At 53.5% G+C, this 22,280-nt stretch overlaps 1 long non-coding RNA gene across 1 annotated transcript; it reads left to right on the top strand.

Annotated features, from left to right (window-relative positions):
* Positions 1–1,144: 1,144 nt before the first annotated feature.
* LOC114068312 lies at positions 1,145–21,510 on the top strand. The gene is made up of 3 exons (XR_003573557.1): positions 1,145–1,260; positions 14,495–14,500; positions 21,500–21,510. It is a non-coding gene; the product is annotated as an uncharacterized LOC114068312 (long non-coding RNA).
* The last annotated feature ends 770 nt before the right edge of the window (positions 21,511–22,280 follow it).

The raw sequence follows: 22,280 nt of genomic DNA, 5'->3' as shown, positions 1-22,280 counted from the left end.
TGAGGAAAACAGGGAATTGTCTTGGCTCAGCGACTGAGCCAGCAGTTTCCCAAGCCCTGTTGGTAGGTCCTGGGATCTGCCAGCCTGGAGAGGGGGGTGTTTGGCACCTCTGCAGGGCTGGCAATCCCAGTCTCTGTTACTCCAGGGGAATGGGATCAATCCCAGTCTCTGTTACTCCAGGGGAATGGGATCAATCCCAGTCTCTGTTACTCCAGGGGAATGGGATCAATCCCAGTCTCTGTTACTCCAGGGGAATGGGATCAGGAGTTGCAGGAGCTCCGCCCCAGATGCCTCCAGCAGGGAGGAAGGATATGTTTTATCAAAGTGAGTCCCTGCTGTTTGAGTTCCTGGTTTGGAGCTTGATATCATCTAAAAACCAACACGGGGAAGTAAACAATGACTCTGGTTTGATTTTAGTCCTCTTTCTCCTGTAATTTAACTTTTTAATTACTCCAAGTGTTGCTGAAACCCTTGGTCCCAATAGAGGCAATGATCTGTTTGTGGGCAGGCTCTGCTGCCAGTCCCTTACTGTGATCCTGCAAAACCCCAAAAGAGGAGGAAATATTTTTCTGAGGCAGCCGAAATGAGTCGTCCTTTGGCTGTTCGCTGTAATAATACCAGGTGTGAAAAAACCCTCCGGTATTTACGAGCAGATGTGATTCAGGAATAATAAAGACCTGAGAACCTGTCACAAGGTCATGTGGATCAATGAATCATCTGCCAGATACGGTGGGTTTGCGAATCAGGCTGGAGCTGATGCTGTTTATATGGTGTTGCCTGGTGGCAGTGGGGACTTTTGGATCCTGAACGAGTCCAAAGTGTTCCCTGGAGGAAGAGAGACCTGGAGGGATTTCACCGGGAAAGAAACCCGAGCTGACAGGAGCCACCTCCGTGCTGCCTGCAGCCTGCAGGAGGAAATTTGTGTTGCTGTTGAGCCGTGCAGAGAAAACAAATATCACCCCCCTGAGCTGCCTGCAAAGGGAGGGACCTCCTGCCCTGGGTGCTGCCAAGGGCAGAGCAGTTAACGTGGCACCCACGTGCCACCCGCTGGGTCTGGGATCTTAGAATGGTGGAAGGGTTTGGGTTGGAAGGGACCTTAAAGCTCATCCCCTTCCACCACCTTCCACTAGCCCAGGTTGCTCCAAGTTGCCTGGGGCACTTCCAGGGATGGGACAGCCCCAGATTCTCTGGGCAGCCTGTGCCAGGGCCTCCCCACCCTCCCAGGGAGGAATTCCTTCCCACCATCCCACCTAAACCTAAGTCCTTAGCCTGTACTAGTAGAGAGGCACTGAAATGCTGTTCCTTGATGTTTCTTCATTTTACACCAGCTGATGGCTGAACCAGGGCTTTGACAAGTTTGCTGTTGCTTTTACAAAATCCTTTCCCTGCTGCTTTGTCCTCCTTTCTGAGGTTTTCCTCCTCTGCTTTCTCCCCTTCCCACTCTGGCTGCTTGAAGTTCAGGGAAAATATGTGCAGCCTTCCCAAGAGAACATCTTGGCAAAGTCAGAACTTGTTAAACACCGTAATTAAAATATTTCTCTCATTAACTTGGAAATAATGTTTCTTCCTAAATTATACAGAAGAATTTTTTTTTTCCCTGCTAATTAAATTGCCAGTTTCAGCAAAACTGCTTCAGAAAATAGAAAATCCTGCAGTGCTGGGGCTGCCCTTTCTGGGTCCCTCAATCAGCTCCCTGCAGCCAGGATCATGAGCAAAACACGTCAGAGGTGATTTTGAGAAGGGTCTGCCCTGGCTGGGTGGTGGGACAGCTCAGAGGTTCGTTATCAGGAGATGTTTTGGGCTGTGTTTGGTCTAGAAATGTCTTCTGGTGTTTCCTGTGTTTCTCGCTGATGTGAATCCCTCGAGGGTCTTGGTCTGGTTTTGTGTTGGGAAGATACAGCTCCTGAGTTGTGCTGCTGGACCCTCATCCCTGTGGGGTGCTCCGGGCTCCCCCAAAACCCCCGGGACCCCTCGGGCTGCACCCCCGAGCCCAGCTCGTTGTGCTCCCCCGGCAGTTCCCTGCTCAGGGCTCCCAGCCCGGTGCTGCTGTCGGGGCGGTGACTGCGGTTCAGGGCAGGGACAGCCCTATGTACACATCACCCTGGCAACATTTAGGTAAAAGCCTCTGAGGAGCACCGGGCTGTTGCCTCTTTGTGGGCTGTTCCCTGCCACACTAGCCCGAGGTGCAGGGAACACCCGAGCTGCTTTAATTATGTGCTTTTGGAAATCTCCACCTTGCGCAGGTTTTTTTTTTTATTTATTTATTTTATATAATTAATTTTTTTTTTTTTTAGCTGTGTCAGTTCCAAAGCCCGTTGCAGATCTGTGCCTGAGATCTCCCAGGGACCGGGCACAGCATCCCCGAGGTGGGGTGTGGGCAGGGTGGACCTGGCTTGGGCTGATGCAAAGTGCCCCAGGGCTCTGGAGCCAGGATGGGTGGCCCTTGGATTGACTGAGTGTATCACCGGGGTTAATCCAGCAGCATCTGGAAACTCTTCTGCGTGAGGCTGCTTGAATGTAGCTCGGGCCAAACCTGTCACAACTGATTTAGTCATTTAGGAATGAAGAAGCTGATCCGACTGGATTAAGTCAACTCACCAGCCCTGGACCTTTCTTTTAGGATGGATGTAGGATCCCAGCCCTCTCCTTTGACTCCCAGGGGAGGCAGAGTGGCTGGAGGGGGTGACTCCCCTGCCTGGTGAGATGTTCCTCCCCAGGGAGCTGGCAGTCCCTGGGACACTGTAGTGAAGGGATGGCATTTATTCCTCTGCTTGTATCATCATTTTTGATGATTTATTTCTGAATGTTCAGGGGGCTTTTTAAAGAGCAAAACCCCTTTAAAAATGGGCTTTTAAAGCCACCTTTTTAAAAGGGGCTTTTCAAGGCCAGGTTGGATGGGGCATTGAGCAGCCTGGTCTAGTGGAAGGTGTCCCTGCCCGTGGCAGGGGGAGTGGAACAGGATGAGTTTTAAGGTCCCTTCCAATCCAAACCAGTCTGGGATTCTGTGATATCAGACCTGGTAGATGGTGGGTGTAGTGAGACTGAACTTCTGTGCTGCTCAGTTGGGCTAGAGAAGGTGTTCAGCTGACCTGCAGTTGGTTAGGAATTCTCAAATAATCATTTTAAACTTTATTCTAAGTGTGCTGATTGGGCCATTAACTTCACAGGGTGTCTGTGTGTGGTGCTTTCTGAGGCTCATCTGAGCTTTGAAACGTTCTTGGGCTCCTGCCTTAAAAACAGGATGCTGTGCTAGACTTTAGCAGTGCACTGGAGTGCAGAGACTCCTGATTTTCGCTTTGCTGCTGGTGGTTTCCAGGATCCCTGGGGAATACTGGGAATGGGGATATTGCCTCCCTCCTGCCAGCACCTTGCAAAACGTGCTTGGTGTTGCTTGTCCCCTTGGGAAAGGAGCAAACCCCTGTGTGCATCTGCCTCGCTGTTGTCTCTTGGGCACTCGGGACGGAGATTTTTCCCGAGAGGTGCTCGGCGGCATCCAAAGATCTCCCGGAGAGGAAACAACGTGCCTGGTCTTGCCTGTCCCGGCTGTTTGCTCCCTGCAGGCAGCCCCTGGCACAGAGCAGCGTGCCCAGTGCCACCAGGGCTCCTGGCCTGGGCATGCAGGGATGGACCAGGGCTTGCTTGTGCCTCGCCGTTCCTGGCGACGTTCCTGCCTCTCCAACGTGTTAAAATCCACGGTGGTGGAGAATATCAGTTAAATCAGCTTTCCCCCCGCCCCACCCCACAGCAGTGCTGCTCCTGCCCCTCTGCATCCACGAGCAATGGGTTTGGGTGGCAACTCTGGATCAGCTGGTGGAATTTGTTGGCTCTGGCGGAGCCATTTTTAGGCAAGATGTTTTTGCAAACCGCGTTTCATCACAAACCCCTGCTGTCAGTCACCTGTAGGCGAATGACTCTCCAAAACCCAGCCCTAGATTGAAGGAAATGATAAGGAGTTCTGCTTGCCTTAAAACCTTTCTCTCTTTTTTTTTTTTTTGGTCTCTTTATTTAATATAACGCTGGGTAAATAACGATTGGCCTCCCGTGGTGCAGAACGGGTGGGGAGGGTCAGCAAGTGGCTTGAAAATGGTTTCGCTTCTGCATTCGATGGCCAAGCCAGAGGTTTCCATCTGCACCCAGGACTGCCTGAGCCACATTCCTCCAGCCTGGGGAGGGTGGGAAGGTGGGTTCTCAAGGGTAGACATGCCCCTGAGCTGGTGTGGGAGCTGTGCCCTGGCTGGAGAGGTGATGGTGGGGGGGATTCCTGGCCACTGCTTCAGTGACGGTGATGGACAGACCCTGCCATCCTTCAGGGCCAGGGGGAAAGGCAGCTGGGATTACACATAGGGAACAGCTCTGATTCTCTGTGGGAATCAGTGGAACAAGGTGAATTTTCCTGCAGCAGGGACCAGCCATGAGCCCCAGCCTGGGGGAGGCTCCTCCTTGGCAGCCTTGCCCTGGCTGTGCAGCTGGAGGTTGTCTTCGCTTGGCCAAAAGATATCAGGGCTTAAACGCTAATTTACATACCTGACATATTGATGGCAGATATTTTAAGGATTGACTCAGTCCAGAAGCAGCACCTGAGCGGGGTGATGGCAAGGGATGGGGTGATGCATCTTTCCAAGAAGGTGTTTGAGGCACGAACACTCCTGGAGACACCCAGGGCTGGAAACAGCTTTCCCACTGGAAAAGAAAGTGTGGGCTTTTTTAATTTGGAGTTTTAATTAAATGCTGGGCCAGTCTGTGAGGAAGGAGGGAGTAAATTCTCCATCCCTTGGAGTCTTTAATGAGAGCAAGCAGCTTTCTGAAAGCCCTGCTGTCATTGCTGATCCAGCTGATCCACGCACAGGGACTCACCGTGGGAGCCACCCCATCCTGGGAGGCTGGGGGTCCATCCTGGGGCCACATCACCCCCATACCATGGGATGGACCGTTATCCAGGCTGCTGTTCTCCAGGAACAGGCTGGTTACACACACAGCCCTTCCCCTCCCCAGCTCCTGTCAGCACCTCTGTTTAACTGCACTGTCACTTTTCTCCTGCTCGTTTCCAAGTGTTTTCTCTGACAGTTGCTTTTTATAATTGTGATATTTTTTTTCCCCCTCCCTCTCTGTTGGTACCTGTTCCAGCCCTGGGGCTCTGAGCTCGGAAATGCATTTGCTGGGGTTTGCCCTGGCCTGTCTCCTACATCATCCCAGGGAGGATGGTGTGTGCATCCCTCTGGCATTTATTACTGGCTGCAGCCTGACTGAGCTCCTTCTGCTTCTTATGGTTTCTGCTCCAAAATTATCTGCCTAAAATAACAGAGCAGCAACTGGGGGGAATGATGCTCTGGCCATGGCACTGGGGGACAAGGTGGGGATGGGGCACAGGGTGGGCTCGATGGTCTTGGAGGTCTTTTCCATCTGAAATGGTTCTGTGAAATTCAATTTGATAGAGGCCAAGACTTGTCACTGTTTAATATCTCCATGTTCCTATTCCCCTTCCCTCATACCACTAAGAGAACATGAGCTTTAGCCACTGCCTGCCTTCAGGTGGCCATTTGGGACACCCCAGTGCCCAACTTTGGAAGGTCTAGAGGAAATTATGCTGAAAATATCTGACTCGTCTCCTCTCCGAAGGGCTGACAGGCTGGATTTACTTCCCAGTGCCCTCAGCTCGTCCCTGTTACTCTCCCTGAGCCCTGTCATGTCATGGTGGGAGCAGAAATGCCACCAGCAGAGCCTCAAAGGTCTCCTGGCTCAGGTGGAACTTCCTCTGTGAGACGTGTTTGATCCCAGCTCCCTCTTTCACAACAACACACCAGTTGAGAATTCCCACCTTTCCTCTTCTCTGGGAATCTTTAGCTATCAGGCAGCTAAGGGCAGGAGGGAATTGTTTCCAGTACAATGTTTTTTTTCCATCTACACCTAATAACATCTTTAGCTGTGTGTAATTAACTCCGAGGTGATGGAGTTGTAATTACCAGCAAGAAGCCTGTGAGAAGGATTGCGTTAATCTTTACCTGGGGAACTTCATTAACCAGGGTGTTCTGGGCTGCTCTGGGATGTGCTGAACTGTCTGCAGTGGTGCTGGGGCTGGCTTGTCCCCAGGGTGTCCCAAGCAGCAGATTGGCTGTGATGCCCTGTTTTGGAGGTTCAGCAGGGCTGACACTGGTCCTCCCCCAGAACTCTGGGTTTCTCTTGGTTCTGCCAGTCTGTGGGTGTCACTGGAGGGGTGGGAAGGAGGGAAGGCCTGTGGTTGACTTGTGGTGGCTGTGCCTCGTAGGAAGGACTCATAAAATAACCACACCATGTGAAATGGCTGCTCAGCCCTGGAAATTGAGAGTTAAGGCTTCTCCTGTTTGAGTGTGTGATGAAACCATCACAGCCTCGCTGTGGGTGCTGTGCATCCTGTAGGAAAGGTGCTGAAGGAGTGAGGGCTTTGCCTCCAGGTCCCCTCCTTGGGGGGTCAGGCTCAGTGACTGTTTGTTTGGTGTGCAGCTCTCATCAGTTTGCTCTCGTGGTACTTGGGAGCAGCACCCTGAGTGGAAAACAGGAGCATTTAATTCTGCTTTTGATTGCCTAGAGGAAGTTCTTGGTCGTCTTCTAGAACTGTTCTGGTGGTTTGAACTCACAAGTCGTGGGCATTTCATGGACGTTGTTTCACACCACACATCCCCTGAGCCTGTGACTGGTTGGAGACTCCTTGGTGCTCCACCACCAGCTCTGCAGGGCTCACTGGCAGGATACAGGTGTAGGGTGAGGGGAGGTTTGCCTTTGAGGTCCAGCTGATGGCCCACATGTCCTTTAACAGTGTCAGTGACTTCAGGCACTGCCGTGGTAGAAAGGACTGTCCTGCCAACACCGGGGTGTCCCAGTGCTTGGAGCAACCAGGTTAATAAATGTAAAGGTGATTGGTGAACAAGAAAAAAAAAAAAAAAGGCCAAGCTGGTTAAATAATTTATTTGGTAATTAATTATTTTTGCCCTGTCACTCGAGGCGTTAAGAGAGGAAGAATGGTTCATTGATTAGGGCACTGCTCTGCCAAGGAGCAGCAGTTTGTGGTGTGCCCTGCCCTGGCTGTCTTGTATAAAACAGGGCAAGGAATCTCATCTCTTTTTGCTCCTTGTGTTTTGAGGCCAATTATCATAAATTTAGTAGTGTTGTTCTGCTCACACTTGAATATTGTTCCCATGAAGAGTTCAAGATGCAGCAGGAGCAGTGCTGACTGCAGGGAAAAGCAGAGAATATCCTGAGCTGGAAGGGACCCAAAAGGCTCAGCCTAAATAGGTGCTTTGGGTAATGATACTTAAGACACTTCCAGCCTGAATTAACTGGTTTGTGGGATGCTCCTGTGCAGGTGGAGTGGGGACAGGCAGCACTGGGAGCACAGGCTGTCCTGGGCTGTCCCAAAAGATCATAATGAGCATTAACAGCTCGAAATTATACCCAGATATGACAAGTCCAACACATGCTTTTAGCAGAATGATTGTCCTGAGGAATGGGCTTCTCATCTTCTCCGTTTCTTGATGTCTCTCAGTCCAGCTTGGGACTGTCTTTGTGTTCATCCCTGTTTTTTGGGCTCAGTGGAGTCACTGCAGGATGCTGATACTGGAAGAAATCAGAGGAGAGGCTGAGACAGGACAGATGTTCTCCCTGGCTGGAGGAAAACCATGTTAAAATAAAATTTGTAGCACTGAAACCACAGGGCTGATTAATGGTTTGGAGTCCCTGGCCACAAAAGTGCCCAGTAAGGTCCCAGACCTTTCCAAATACCAGCACTCTGCACCCTCAGAGTCCATGTGCTCAGGGTACCAGGGGCTTTCTGGCCCTGCTGGAGCCCTGCAGGCAGCTGTGGGAGGGGGGAAAATGTGATTCTGAATTGCAAGGAAGATGAAGCCCTTCAGGACAAAATTCTAGCAGGGCACTTCCAGTCATTTTGTTTTTTACTCTGTTGCCTGCACAGGTTGGGTAAAACTCTTCTTTTCTGGCCCCCCCCTTCCCTGAATTTTAACCCACCTGTTTCTTTGTTCCAGGTCCTGGGCTCGTGAGAACTCCCAATGACTTGGCAAATGCCTGTGAATCACTGACGTTCTGCTGCCACCTCCACCCACCCGTGGCTGTCCCCTGAGTGCTCCCTCGCCGGTGTCAGCTCACAGCCTACGTGCTGAGAAGAGAAGTTAAAAAGGTAAAAGTCTGTAATCTGATCCCACAGTGACCTGTCTAATCCTGTTCCCGGGCACAGTGAGAGCTGAAATACTTGTACTGCAAAACAATGACTTGAGGAGACGAGAGGAGGAAGATGAGAATCTGCAGGGATTTATTCTTGGTTGGTTTTTCTTTTCCCGCTCCATCCTCTGTCTTTTCCCGACCAAAAGCTGCCAGCTGGAAGGCAGGAGGAGTTTGGATCAGAGTGTGTGGGTAGCAAAGCATTGGGTCCCTCTTTGCAGGGCAGAGTTTTGGGCAGCCCAGCCTAAACCTGCATGGTTGTGGCTGCACTGGGCTGTCCTGGAGGTGAAGGGCTCAAATGTGATGGCTAAACCAGTGTCCCTACCTGTGCAGCTCCCAGGAGCTCCAAAATGTTTCCACCCTGGGTTGAAAATGATGTTTTTGGTATGCTGGACTGGTTTATTTCTTTTTCCTTTTGCATTGGGAGTGGCTGAGCTATCTGAGCTGCTCTGGGACAGCAGCTCAGCCCTGTGCTCTGCCCTGCCTGGGTCACAGCTGCTCCCAGGCTGCTGCTGCCCTTCTGTGTGGCCAGGGCTGCTCTGTTGGTGTTTTCTTCCCCCTTACCATGTGTTGGATCCAGGAGCTTTTTGGGGTCGCCCTGTGCAGGGCCAGGAGTTGGACTCGGTGTTCCTTGTGGGTCCCTTCCAGCTCAGGATGTTCCATGAGCTGGCCTGGGCTTGCAGGTGTGGGACAGGGGCTGGGGGGCTTTCCCGTTGTTCTGCCGTGCTGAATCCTACAGGGACATTTTGGGGCCTCACGTGGCCTCTGCTCCTCTAGCTGGTGGTTGAGGAAAAGCTTCCCTGGACTGAGCCTCGGTGCAGGTGCCACCAAACCCACCTGCAGAAGGGGGTTTTGGGAAAGCAGCCTCTGAGGTGGAACCGGGTTTGTTCCTGGGGGTTCTGCCCTGCTGGAAACACAACAGGTCGTGTGAGCTGAGCCAGCTCTGGTCACAGGGGGAGAGAGGTGATCCCAGAAACTGCACTGCCCTCACTCCTCAACACCTTCCCCCTGTTGGGGCTCTGTTTTTGCCTGTAGCAAAGCCCCCAGCTCTCTGCTCCATGGAATGGAACCGTGTTTCCAGAGCCATTTCCAGCTGGGAACTGGGTTGTGCCGTTCCTCGAACTTAATTATTCCAAAGTATTTTGCCTGGATTGCATTATTTCCTTCCTTATTTTTTTAGGCATAGTACCCTCCAATCCATCTGGTGTTGCCAATGCCGTTGATGCAAGTGCCACAGAGTTGTAGAAAGGGCAAGCTTGGAGAGGCATGGAATTTATCCAAGGTCAACTTCCGCGGCGCTGGCGGGGGTGACTCGGGGTGTTCTCCTGCAGAAGGAGCCCCTCTGCTGAAGGGGGAAGGCTCCTCTGGTTTGGAGGGGTGTTCTGGGGTTAGGGAGCTCTGTCTGGAGCGTGGCTCTGCTCTGTCACGGCTGCATCCAGCAGAAAACACTTCTCATGGAATTCGTGCAACCGGGGCTCTGTAATGGAAAATGTGCCCCACCTTAAACGCTCTCGTGTTACTCATGAGCACAACACTGGTAATTAGGCGAGCTAAAAACCAGATTTATGGCATGTCAGTTATCACCCAGCGAGCTGGAGAGTCTGAGAGATGCATCAGAGGCCGGATGTGCTGGTTTCCCACCTGGGGTGAGGGAGGTCACTTGCTTTTCCACCAGCGCAGATCCGCTGGCTCTGGCTGTGTTTAAATAGAACCTCGCTCGTGTGCAGGAACGTGGGTGACACCTCTGGGCTCCCAGGCTGTGGCGTGAAATATCTGGTGGTTTCATCACGGTTTTGTCTCCCTGGAACCTTCCAGCACCTCCTGATTGCTCCTGACATCAGAAATGTTCTCAGGCTTCGCCCCTCCGCCCTGGTCCCGACAGCACGTGGCAGTGTTTGCTCCTCGCTTGCCAATCTGCAGCAAGGGCTGTGGGAACTGCTGGGATTTGCTGATTCAGCTGATTAAAAGGGAAATTTCCGGGCACCCTGTCTGTGCAGGGCAAGCAGGGAGCGGGGTTACAACACCTGGGCTCAAATCTGCAAATCATCTATAGCTCCGAGTTGCACTTCAGATCTCAGTCTTCAGTTTTAGTCTCTGCCCTTAAATCTCCTGCTCAAGATGTGTCTTATTTCTCTCTCGTTTTGGAGGCTGAGGTGCCTGTGGGCTGCTGGAGCACCACATCCCCTGTGTTTTCAAGTGTTGAGAGAATTCCAAAACGTGTGAAGTTAGTGTGTGTCTGCAAACATCATTATTTGAGAGAAGGGAAAGCTAAAGCATTTGGAATCTGAAAGAGCACATGGCTTTGACTCTCTTGTTGCAAACGAGGAAAGTGGTGATTTCTGGTGTTTCTAGGTGTCCATCTGGGTATGCAGAAAAGCACCAGGGAACTTGTTTGGCTTTGCCTTTTTCCATGCCTGCAATAATTCACCTGCAGTCGCTCAGGCTGGCAGAACCTGGACAGAGATGGGGTTGGAATGAGATGTTCTTTAGGGTCCCTCCCAACCCAAACCATTCCATGATTCTGTGATCTCCTGGATCAGCCTGACACCTCTGGTGTGACAGCTTTGCTGTGACAGCAGAAGATCCTGAACACCAGGAATAAGGGTTAGGAATGTGACGTGGGTGGGCTGCTTCGAGGGGTGTGCGTGGGGGAAATATTGTTGAATTCCTTTTCCCCTTCCAAGCTGTGTTTGTGTCCATCTCAGCTGAGTCTGTGCCCCAGCTGGGAGCAGCCAGGGGTGTCCTGCCCTGTGCTGACACTCAAGCACCAGTTTATTCCCTTCCCCCGGGGCAGGCAAGTGCGGGCACTTCCCATCTGCCCGTCCCGCTGCTCTCGTGGGCTCTGCTGGAAGGAAGGGCAGTGAAATTCCTGCTCCGGCTGGAAGAGGGACAGTAGGCGATTCCCATCCCCCTGGCCCCGCTCCCCCGGCTCCCCCACAGCCCTGCCTTGCCCTTTTGTGGAGATTTATAGAGCCGAGTGGGCTGAGAACAAATGAGCAGACATTAAGGGGATGTGTTCTGCATACTAATGACAAGATACTGCTCCTGCACCTCGGGGCAATACTGGGTCAGGCCAGTTTAGCTGTAAACTTTATTTATGTGCTTATTACATGGGAGCTGCAGTTTGCCAGCCTGGGCCAAGGGCTCGGGGATGTGTCCGGCAATAAATTTTGTTTGTTTATTTGAAATAAGATGCCTCTTCCCCCCCTACCCCCAACCCTTCCTCTCTTTCCTTCTTGGAGGGAGGGATGGAAAGAAATCCCTTCTTTGCCATCATGGATTTGAGTGAAGTGAGGAAGGTGGGATGAAGAGGAAGGAGAGGTGACAGACTCGTGCTGTGGGGAGCAATTGGATTTATTTGAGCCTGGCTGGTGTAAGGAGGATTTTACCTTCCTCTGCAGGCAGCAGTGGGAGAGGAGAGGAGGGGTCTTTTCATCAAAGCTTGGAGAGACCAGGAGTCCACTTCTGGCTGTGCCACTGAACCCTCTGGCCAGACACAGTCCTTTGCCTCCAGCCCCATGGGGTGCCCAGGGCTCAGCCACCCTTTTTCCCCACCTCGTTTTCACCATGGACGGGTTTTGCTGCTCGGGTTTGCTCTGGGGAGGATTTGCTCTGATCAGGGCAGGGATGGGCGGTGCTTTGTGCCCACAGCAAAGAGGTTCTAAACCCTGCCATTTTTCTGGCATCCCCTCTGGCCTCCAGCCTGTTCCCTCCTCGTGTTACATCTTGCCTCTTGGGTTTATAAGCGCTCTGTGGGCAGGGATTGTCGTTCCCTCTTGCCCTGGCTCTGAGCTGCTTTCTGCCTTGCCCTGTCACTCAAAGCAGTAAAACCCACGGGGAACGTGATGAGTTTGGAGCAGGAGCTTTGCCCCCTCCTGTAGGGGAGGCTGAGCAGAACACAATCAGACCCTGTGCGTTTTCCAGAGCCTCCTTTGGGATGCCCAGCCTGGCTGAGCCTTGCTGGGGTTGCTGTGATCTCAATGAAGGATGCCCTCTCCGGGCTGGTGCTGGGACGTTTATGTGATGAACTCTTACACGGATAAAGTGTTAAATCACTCCTCAGCCCTGATGGCCTCCCATTCCTGGGGCTGGGGAGGGCTGAAAGTGAAGTGGGTTGAGGCACAACCCCTGGCAGGGTTAACTGGGGAGATGGGGTGGAAGAGGCTTTGCAGACCAAATCCCCTCTCTGGTGAATCCACCTCCATCACCTTCCCTTGGTGCCCAGCTCTAAGATGTGGCTCCATATGTGATCTGCTGCCAGATAAGCCTAGCTGGGCAAAAACTGAGCCCAACAAGCTGGCAAAGACTGTCTGTGCCTTTGTACTGGCAGAGACCTCAGCAGTGACCACGTTCAGCATCCAGCCCAGTCCACTTCTCACCCACGAGGGTCAAGGTTGTGATGGGGAGCTGTGTGTCCTGTAGGGAACTAGGAACTACTGCCTGAAAAAAAAAAAAAAATCAAAGGAAAAAAACCCCAAATCTCCTCCAGCCCTTCTCCTTTGTGCTCCCTGGGCAGAAACCTCCCTCCCCACCCAGCCTTTCCCAGGTCCCAGCAGCGCCTCTGCCCATTGCTGTGCTGGGGATGGGAGCTCTGATTGGGGTGGGCTGCACTTCCCAGGCCCTGTCGCCTGGCAGGGGCTCCAGATCTGTCCCCAAGGTGATGGAGCAGGGCTGGGCTGAGGCAGGAGGGCTGGGATGTGTCCGGGGGCCCTGGCAGGAGCTGCTGGCTGCCAGCCTGCTCCCTCAGCCGGAGGAAACAGCCAGCCCCAAAGAGGAGATCAGCAGGGGGTGGAGAAGGGATGAAAGGAAACAACCTTCAAAAGAACATGCCCTGCTTGTTTTATTATTATTATTATTATTATTATTATTATTATTATTTATTAGTTATTAGTTATTATTATTATTATTGAGGGGAAAGGTATTGAGCTGGTGAGGACTCCTAATGAGCTTTCCTCGAGGAAAGCCCTTCTTTGGCACTGAAACCAGAAATGCCTTTGCTTGATAAAAATATGTGTTGGTATGGAGTTATATGTTGCTTTGCCATTCCTGCCCGTTTCAGCACCAGCTTGTAGGGGTGTTTTCTGTCTTCCAAACTGGTCTTGGGAGGGAGAGGTGTGAGCGAGGAGGTATCACCCCACTGCTGTGGTGTCCTGGAGTGAAGGCTGGTAGCATTGTTGACTTAAAGACTAATCCTTTGCCATTTCTGCCATGAAATCTGAGATTTGATACCTTTGGGAAATGGGCTGTCAGGTGATTTCATGCATTTCATCCTGACTGCTGCTCTGCAGTAGCCAAGAACCAGGAGGCTGGATGTCCAGGGTCACTGTCCTGTACCTTCTCAAGTACAAAGAGCTCTGTTCCTCCCCCAACCCATCATCTGCAAGTCTTCCCCTCTGACCTAAACAGAAATTGTGCAGGATTTGTATGGAACAAGTCTTGGATGTGCCCCTTATTTTCCTACCCCCGTTTGCTCTCAGGTGCCCCACCAACCAGTTACTTCTCCAGGCATTCCCAGAGCTCCGGGTGCTGTGGGAGGTCTCTGAGGGGCTGTTTTAACCCCATGAATTCTGGTCATGGACTCAAGCCCTGTGCAAGAAAAGGCTCTACCAGCAAGGTGGTGCCTCATCCCTGCAGTGCTGTTGAGACTGGTTGGGATCCCACTTTAAACCCGTGGGGGAAAGGAATGGAGAGGAGGAGGAGCACAGGGCAGGATTACAGGATCAGAGACCCGTGGTGTGCTGATGGATGAGATGGGGATGGGGAAATGGTGGTGGGACACACTCCTGCTCTCTGCAGGCTGTCCCCAGGGAGAGCCCTGCTCTCTCCCCGCTCCTCATTAGAGGTTCAGAAAGCTCTAGCTGGGATTTTCAGTTTGCCTCTCCCAGGGCTTTGGCTCAGAGCCTCCTGTCAGCTCATGTTTGGAGCAGGGAGCTGTGTTTGCAGGTGAAACCCTACCCTGGAGGAGGCTCCCCTGCTCCCTCCCTCCTTGGCTGGCTGCAGGCTCGTGCTCTGGGAGCGGATGTAGGAGTTTCCTCCCCATGGCCTTCAGGTAACTTGCCCACCTGCAGCCTCTGAATTCAGCACGAACCTGTTTTTGCAGCGCTCTGCGGAACCAGGCTGGGGTTGCGGGAAAACCACTTCCCAGCAAATCCGCCCTGCCTGGAAACCTCCCAGTGCCCCCCTCCCCGGGAAGCCCCGGGGGCTGTGCTGGATGGGGGTGACTGAGCATGGATTATTAACCCTTCCAGCCTTGCTTGTCCAGCAAGCTCAGCCCCCACCCGTGTCCCAGCCCAAGGTGTGTGGTGCAGGGGGCTGTGGCTGCACCCACTGTCGCCCCTGCACCCCACAAACCAGGAGGGGGGGGTGACAGCAGGGTTTACGTAGTTTTGGAGAGGGAAGTTTTCTGCTTTGTTGTTGGACACGGCCTCCCAGCCCCACGAAGGGAGCTTTTAGCATGCAAATGCACTTCGCCTCGCGCTTTTTAATGTTTTACTTCTCCTAATTGCCGAGACCGGTTGTAATTTCTGGACGTGGCCGGGTTTCCCAAAGCAGCTTCCCCTTGCAAGTGGTCCCCACTGCTGGGGGGGGAGGGGTTCAGTGTCTGCCCCCTCCCCTGTTTTTCCTCTTATCGGGTCGAAGGAAGCAAACACGACTAACTGTTAGTGCCGGAAAGTCCTGAGGCACAGGAGCGAGAAATAACACGTGTTAACCTCCGAGTGTTGTATTCTGTGGTGTTGCTGTGCCTCTGGTACAGCTTTGCTGGGAAACAATAAACATTTTGGGCCAGAACAGATCATCAGCTGCGTAAGCTGCTGGAGCAGCTCCAGGGCAGCCTCACGGCCTCGCTCTCCGAGGAGGCTCCTGCCCCTCCTGGGTGCCCGCAGGACGTGACGCCTCTCCCTGACACTCCTCGCAGGGATGAGCTTTCCAGAACTCCAGCCCTTAACCCTGAGCCTGGATTGCAACACCAACAGCTCTCCCCAAACCCAGAGAAATATCGGTGCAAGCTGTCAAGATGTTATCATGGCTCTTGCACAACAGGCTATTCCATGGAGGCTTTCCTAGGGAAGCGGGGTTGGAGACGTGCTGTCCATCCATCCATCTGCCCCTCTCGCTCCCAAGAAACTTTTAAGTCTTTCTGGGCAGCGTCAACAAGATTTGCCACCATGTCAGAGGCGTGAAACACGCCCAGCTCCAGCAGGGTGTGTGTAGATGGATGAAGGTAGAAGGGCAGGTCCTATTCAAGTTGTTGCTGAAGGAAACGGTGCAGCCACAGTTCAGCTCAGGCCTGTGGGACACCAGAGAACCCAAGTGTGATGTGCTGTCCTGCAGGAAGCCAACCCTCATGGCTTCCCCTGCTCTGGCTTTCTCCCTGAAAGCTCTGGCTCCAGAGCATCAGGGAGCTCAGCTTTCAGAGTCAGGGCTTGGGTTTGTGTGAGGGTTACCGAGAGAAGCCTGAAAACGCGACTCTCCCAGGACTCGAAGCTTGCAAAACTCAGCAACGCTTGCAGGGAATCTGGCTCAGGTCTGGGCTCTGGCAGTCAGGCAAGACAGACGTGGTGTCAGAGATTGTCAGGAGGTTTGCACTTGAGTGTTGTGCAGATGGGGGGTTTGTCTGTCCTCGGTCTGTCTGTAGGGCTTGTGCCGCTGGGTTTTTACCTTCGTGCCAGTCGCTCCGGGGGAAAGGACAGAACCTCACTGACTGGGTGGGTTGTGGGTCTCTCTTCTAACGCCCCAAGAAAAAATAGCCCAGAGTGCTCTCACCCTATAAAATATCCCCTGCACAATATATATTGTCCAAATTCACTATGAGGTGTCCCTGGAGCAGGGACCTGCCCCGTGCACCCCCAGTGCCGAACCAAGGGGGATGAGCATCCTCCCGGCACCCGGGCAGCAGGAGCTGCGCTGGCGGCTGGAGCCGCCTGCATTCCCGATCCAACGGGCTGATCGCTTCGGGCGGTCCTTTTTGCAGCAGCCCCTCGCCCCGGGCATCGCCCCGTGGCGGAGCGTTCGTGCTCTGCCGGAGGGTCCAGGTGCCTCCCCGCCACCTCCACCCACCCCTCCCCGGGCGCTTTAACTTGTTTCCTTTCGGCGGAGGAAACATGACTTTTCCCATTGAGGGAATTCAGCGCCGACAATGCCGAGTGACACAATTTCCCACTCCGGGGATGCCATCGCGCCGCAGCCGGGCCGGGGAGCCCTTTTGGGATCCATCTGCATGACAATGCGGCGGGCTGTGCTACCATTAGCTGCCCTTTTGCTATTAGTACCTAATGAAAATGTAACCATATTTAACCCCCCACAGTCCGAGATTAGCGAGAAAGGGGCCTAAGTGGATTTAATTCTTTTGTATGGTGAGCATCAAACTCTCCATTTTGATTGCTCTGTCCCCTCTTCCCCTCTCCAGCGGGAGAGGGAGGCAGGAAAGCTGTGTAAGGCTAACTCTATCCTCTCAGCTGTCCCCGGCACAATGGGCAAAGTATCTTTTGTGGCATTAACGGCTTTGGCTGGGGGCTGGGGGGAGCCGGGCAGGAGAACAATGTGTGAGAAGCTGAGACTGTGGGTTTCCCACACGGCCCAATATGTCTCCCCGCACCCCCCTCTGGGACAGGCAGACCTGCAGCAGCCCAGCCCACAGCTGATCCCGGCTTGATTGGCTTTTTTTTCTTCTTTTTTTTTTTTTTTTTTTTCCCCCCCCTTTTTTTTTTTTTTTTTTTTCTTTCCTCCTTCCTTCCCCCCTCATTGTGCTCTTGAGAGATGAAAATCCTTTCCTGGCGTGAAAGGAGAGGCGTGCCTTAAATCCCCTCCCTCGGACGGACCGGGCATGTCATATGACGGCCAAATCCCCCGGATTAGTGTGTGTGTGTCTGCGTGCGTGTCCTGCCGGGGGGCTGGAGGCGGGGGGTGGGATGCCCGATATCTATATTCCTTCTCTTCCCCCCCCACCCCCTCTCCAGATTGATTTCTGCCGGGATATTTATTCATTGCACCTGCTGGCTGCCGCCCTCCCGCTGCCCGCCGCCCTTTCGCTGCAGGTTCAGAGATCCAACCCTTGGGGTGGTGGATTCCCGACCCTTTTCTCGTCTCCCATCCCCCTGTCTCTTCCTAAATCCAAAGGAGGGCAAAAGGGGATAGAGGTGCAGTTGTTCTGGCTCTGTGCAGGGATGGAGGGATGGATCTTTGCGTGGAGAAGACGGGAGCTCTCCAAGCAAGGACGTTTGGGAGTTTGGGTTGACGGCACAGGTGTAGGATTTGGGCTGGCCTAGAGGCTCCACGGGACCAGGAACACAGCCTGGATCCCAACCCCCCCCAGGTGGAGACCTCCAGGTGCCTCAGCCAGTTGCAGCTCTGGAGAAACCAAGAGTGATGGGAGAACTGTCCCATCGTGTTTGTCGTTCCTTGTGGGAATCCTGATTGTGAGGATTTGGATTTGTGGGAAGTAACCACTTATAGGGTCACCTCCTCTTTCCACGTGGTAAGGACTGAGGCAAAGAGCTCCTAATTGACAAAGCCAATGTCATGAGCAAAGGCAGATTTGGAGCCAAGAACAGCATCAATTACCACTTAATTCTTGCCTATGGCTTTTTAATGTCCCAAATTCACGACTGTCGTGGTTTCCCTCAAGGTTTTCTGACTTGTGCTGCATCATTTCGTGCTGGAATTCCTGCAGTTTTTACAGAGCCCACCAGCCAAACCAACATCTCCCTCCAGCCCTCAGTGGGAGAAGTTGTGTGCTCATGGAGTGAGTCTGTTGAGATGAGTTCAGCAGCAGGGTCTGCTCCCTCCCAGCTCTTTCTGTGTGCACAAAGTCTTGCTTGGCAGGAAAGAGAAAACCTCTGTGGGGCAAGCACAGGGATGAGGGGGTGGGTGATGCTCCGTGTGGCCACCACTACCACGGTCAGCGCTGAGGGCAGGCCAGTGGGGATGGTTCCCCAGCCGTGGGGAAGCTGCTCCAGGCTGGCTGCTCGGAAAAGGTGCCAGGAAGCTGCAGGGCCTGGCACTGCCTCCTCCATCAGCCTCTGTGCCTTGCCCCAGGGTGGGCACCTCGGGGAACAGACCTGGTGGCTCCTGGGCCGAGCGGCCCCCACTGAGGAGATGCCCCCACCTTGGTGGCTTAAAAAAGTGTCCCAAGCGAGGGATGGGGAGGCAGGGCTGGGGCAGCAGGAGCTGTGGTCCCCCAGCGGGAGGTGGAGGTGAAGTGCTGCGGGGCCGGGGCGGGAGGAGAAGCGTGCGAGGGGGTGGGGAGGGCGGCGGGGGCCGCTGCTTGTGTGAATGTGCCCCCGCTCATTGTTCCGCGGCTTTATTCTGTGGCCTCGATGGGACTGATTTAGAAATCCTAATCAGGGAGCAGTCTCCGCGCCTCCCGAGTGTGACACAACTTGAGCTGCTCCGGGGCGCCTTTGTTCCCTAATGACAGCTGACTTCATGCAGCAGTGGGAACAGTTTGAGCATAACTCCGCACCGCCGGGGCTGGCAGCTGCAGCCTTAACTCTTTCTTGCCCACCTGCACCGCATAGAGGGACGGGGAGAGGGGGGGCCCCGGGAGGAGGCACAGCCCAAAGGCACGTAGGCTGTGTGAGGATGCTCGAGCTGCACCTCTCCTGAGGGCCGCTGCAGTCAGGGGGCTGGAGAGCACCACCTTGCAGAGGTACAGTCCTGCTTGTCTGAGGCAAAGGCGTTTCCCAGGGACTGTCTCTGCTCTGTGGCTGTTTTTTTTTTTTTAAGAATTACTAAGGTTGGAAAAGAACCTCCAAGATCTTCAAGTCCAGTCTTTGACTGAATGCCCACTGAGCCATAACCGTGAGGTGAAGGGGTGTCCATTGCAGGTAATTAATTCCTTGGGAAGACTCAAACCCGCCCGAGCCAGGGCAGCGTTTGCTGCTGCTGCTGCTGCTGTGGAGGAGGGAAGGCTGAGTTTTAGAAACCACTGGTCCAGTTTTGTTGGTGCTGTGAGCGCTGGAGAATGTCGGCAGCCCTGCGTGAGCCTGAAGTGCTTCCACGCCGGCGGCGGGGCATTGACATCACTTGCATTGAAAGTAAAAGGCATTGAGTCATTCCAAGATGTTCCCGGAAGAGACTCCTGGCCCTGCCAGCAGAGCTTGGGAGCGAGCCCCTGTTGGCTTGGGTTCCTTCCCTGGCAGAGCAGGGCTGTGAAACACTGTCCAGCTCAGGGCCGTGTTCTCTGGCCCTGGGACTGAGCTGGGGATGCTCCCCGGGCCGGTAACGGCAACGGTTAAACCCTTCCCTTTCTGTTTGTTGTCAAACCACTGCTGTGACCTGGGAAAATACTTCTGGAAAATTACCCTTATTAAAGGGGGACGGCGGTGGGGGAAGAGGCAGAGCCTGGGCTGGGCCTGATGGGTTGCAGTCCTTGGTCCCTCAGCCGGGGTCGGGAGAGCCCAGGGCGGCTCTGCTTCCACCCGCAGATGGGTCGGGGCCGCCTTCCCAGCACCTGTGTCCCCTCTGCCATCCCCAATCGGCCGCCCATGCTTGGCCAGGGTCTCCCTGGCGACGGGGCCACGGGATGCTGTGCAGTCCATTTGTCACCAATTGTCACTGTTTTGTTCTGCCTTGTATGCGCACTCGATTGTGTCACGGGGGAGGTGAGGAGGAGCAATCAGGCCTTGTCTAATGGGCTGCTGGGCTCCTGCTGCGGGGGGAAAAAACAGGCTCTGCCTGCCAGGGAAGGGCAGAGGGAAAGGCGGGCGCTGGAGCTGTGCCTGACGGAGCATCCCAGGTGGAATTGGGGCCCGGAGCGGCTGCGGGCTCCGCACTGGGCAGGCAAAGGTCCTTGCACTGATTAGGCAAGAATTTAGGTCAGTTTGGCTTTTCTGCAGCTTGGCTGGACCCCAGCAGAGCTGGGAAGAGTGGAGGGCTCTCAGCCCCCGGTGCTTGTAGGGCTGGCACGGACCCCAATGTCCCCCAACATCTTCCACAGTGACATTCCCCCCCTGCCACGCTTGTCCAGGGCTGTGGGACGGGATTTCTTCTCCCTGGGTCTCTCCCCATCCTGAGGTGGGCTGGGTTTCCTGCAGAACGAGCCCAGCCTGAGGTACCCTTGACCTGGGAGCTGCAGTACCCCGAGGGAAGGGGGTCTGGATTCTCAGGTGAGGCTGTGGGAGGCTTCAGATGGATTAACACCTCCTTCAGGGCCCAGCTTCTGAGCAGTTCTTGTTTCCCCCAAATGTGCTGCTGACAGGGATGTGATGTATTATGGATTTTGGTAGAACTCCATTAGCACATGTCAGGTTTTGGCTGAAGATGTGACGTCATACTAAATACATATATATATATATATATATATATATATAATTTTTTCCCCTCTGTCTCATCACCCCCAGCATACCCAAGTGGAATGATTCACCTCCTTGTCCAGTCTCAGTTTCCAGGAGCCAGAAAGGAGCAGAAACGGGAAAGGAAAAAGGGAAAACTTTTATTTCTCATTTTTTCAGTGGTATTTTTTATGTCTGGCACCCTGGACGAGCAAAGAAAACGGTGGCCCATCTGTTTCTAGCACCATTAAAGGCGTTTGACCGCATGTGGCCCTCAAAAATAAAATAAAAATAAGACCCTTTGGTCTGAAAATGTCAAATGCTCTTTCATCTTGGACGACCCCCAGCCGGGCCCATATCCTCCCAAAGCTGGGGAGGAGGAGAGGATTCCCACCAGTGTTCATCCCTGCCCCCCTGCCCTCCCCATTTTCTGGGAAGAGAAGGAAGTCAGGCACTCGGGGTTCACGCTGGCTGGTGACCTCTGAGTGCTGCTCCCCTGGACCTCCTTTCCAGCTCCTTCCCTGCTCCTCAGCAGCCTCTGGGGCTCAGGAGGGAAGAGGTTAAAGCCTCTTTAACAAGTGTTCCTGAGGAGGGAAGTGTTTGACATGTTTTAGGACCAGACCAGGAGAAGGCTGTGCCAGCAGGATGCAATTAATGACTGGGAAGATTGCTACAATATGGGGCTGCTTTCTCCTCATCCCTGTCTTTCTCACCACTGGAATCCATGGCTTGCATCACGTCCTGCTGGGAGCTCCTGGAGGCTGCCAAGGGCTCATGTTCTCTGGGATGCACCGTAAAAATTCAGCGTGGTGTTACCTTAAATTTGGCAACAGTGCACCTACACGAAGGAAGTTGGGGTGTAACTTCAGGCTTTGGAAACTTCTGCTAATTAAAAGAATATTTTAAGGGGTTGCTCGAGATACCTGCATAAATACACGGCTTTTTTTGGACATGAAAGCTCTTTTTATTTATCGGGCTCAGGGATAGCATAAGTCCTGCTGTGTTGGAAGAGGGAAGAAAAGGATTTTAATTTAGGAGGAGAGGCTCGTTATTTCCTTCATAAAACCTTTGAAGTGTTCTGTGCGTTTCTGGGGGGGGTTGATGTCGACACCAGGTACTCTGGCACTCGCTGTCTGCAGAGCCAGCTCGGGGCTGCTCTGCTGTGTCTGTGCAACGGGGATGAGACAGGGCCAGTGCAAACCTGACCCCAAGCCTGAAGGAGGGCCCAGGTGAGGCAGCCCCAGGGTTCCTCAGCAGAGGATCCAGGAGGGGAGCAGAGGCAGGAAGGTGTCAGATGTGACTCTGGTGGTGGAAGTACTTGTGGCAGTGTTCAAGTGTACTTGTACAAGTTTCAAGTGACTGTTGGTCTCTTCCCCAAACCAGGGCAGAGCCATTTGGTGGCTCCTCGCGTGGCTCTGGAAATATTCAGTGTGTGGTTTGGTTTATTTATTGCCTGAGGTGGCAGCTTCAGTGACATCACTGCGCCTGAAGCTCTGGCAGCAGAGTGGAGAACTTGCTGTGCCATCCTCTCGCGCCAGGATGGAAATCTATAAATCTAGAGACCCATTTTTGATTATTTTGCCATTCAAAAAGGTGTCATTTTGAGGGATCAAGTGGCTCCTGGGACCAGTGTTGGCTCAGTGGGGCTGGAGGGTGTGAGGACCTGTGGGAGGCAGGTCTGTAGGCAGCGTGTTCCTCCAGCCTGATTTTTAAAGGGGAGGGGGATGTCCACTGCTTGAAATGTAAGAAAAATGGTTCTAATGAAGATCTTGCCCCCTAATAATTGAAACAGAAGGTGTTAAG

The sequence above is a fragment of the Empidonax traillii genome, unplaced genomic scaffold, assembly GCF_003031625.1.
Source record: "Empidonax traillii isolate 1590-97213 ecotype Southwest subspecies unplaced genomic scaffold, ASM303162v1 scaffold1037:size355049, whole genome shotgun sequence".
Taxonomy (NCBI): Eukaryota; Metazoa; Chordata; class Aves; order Passeriformes; family Tyrannidae; genus Empidonax; species Empidonax traillii.
The sequence above is the reverse complement of the archived record's forward strand: the minus strand, read 5'-3'. Positions and strand labels throughout refer to the sequence as shown.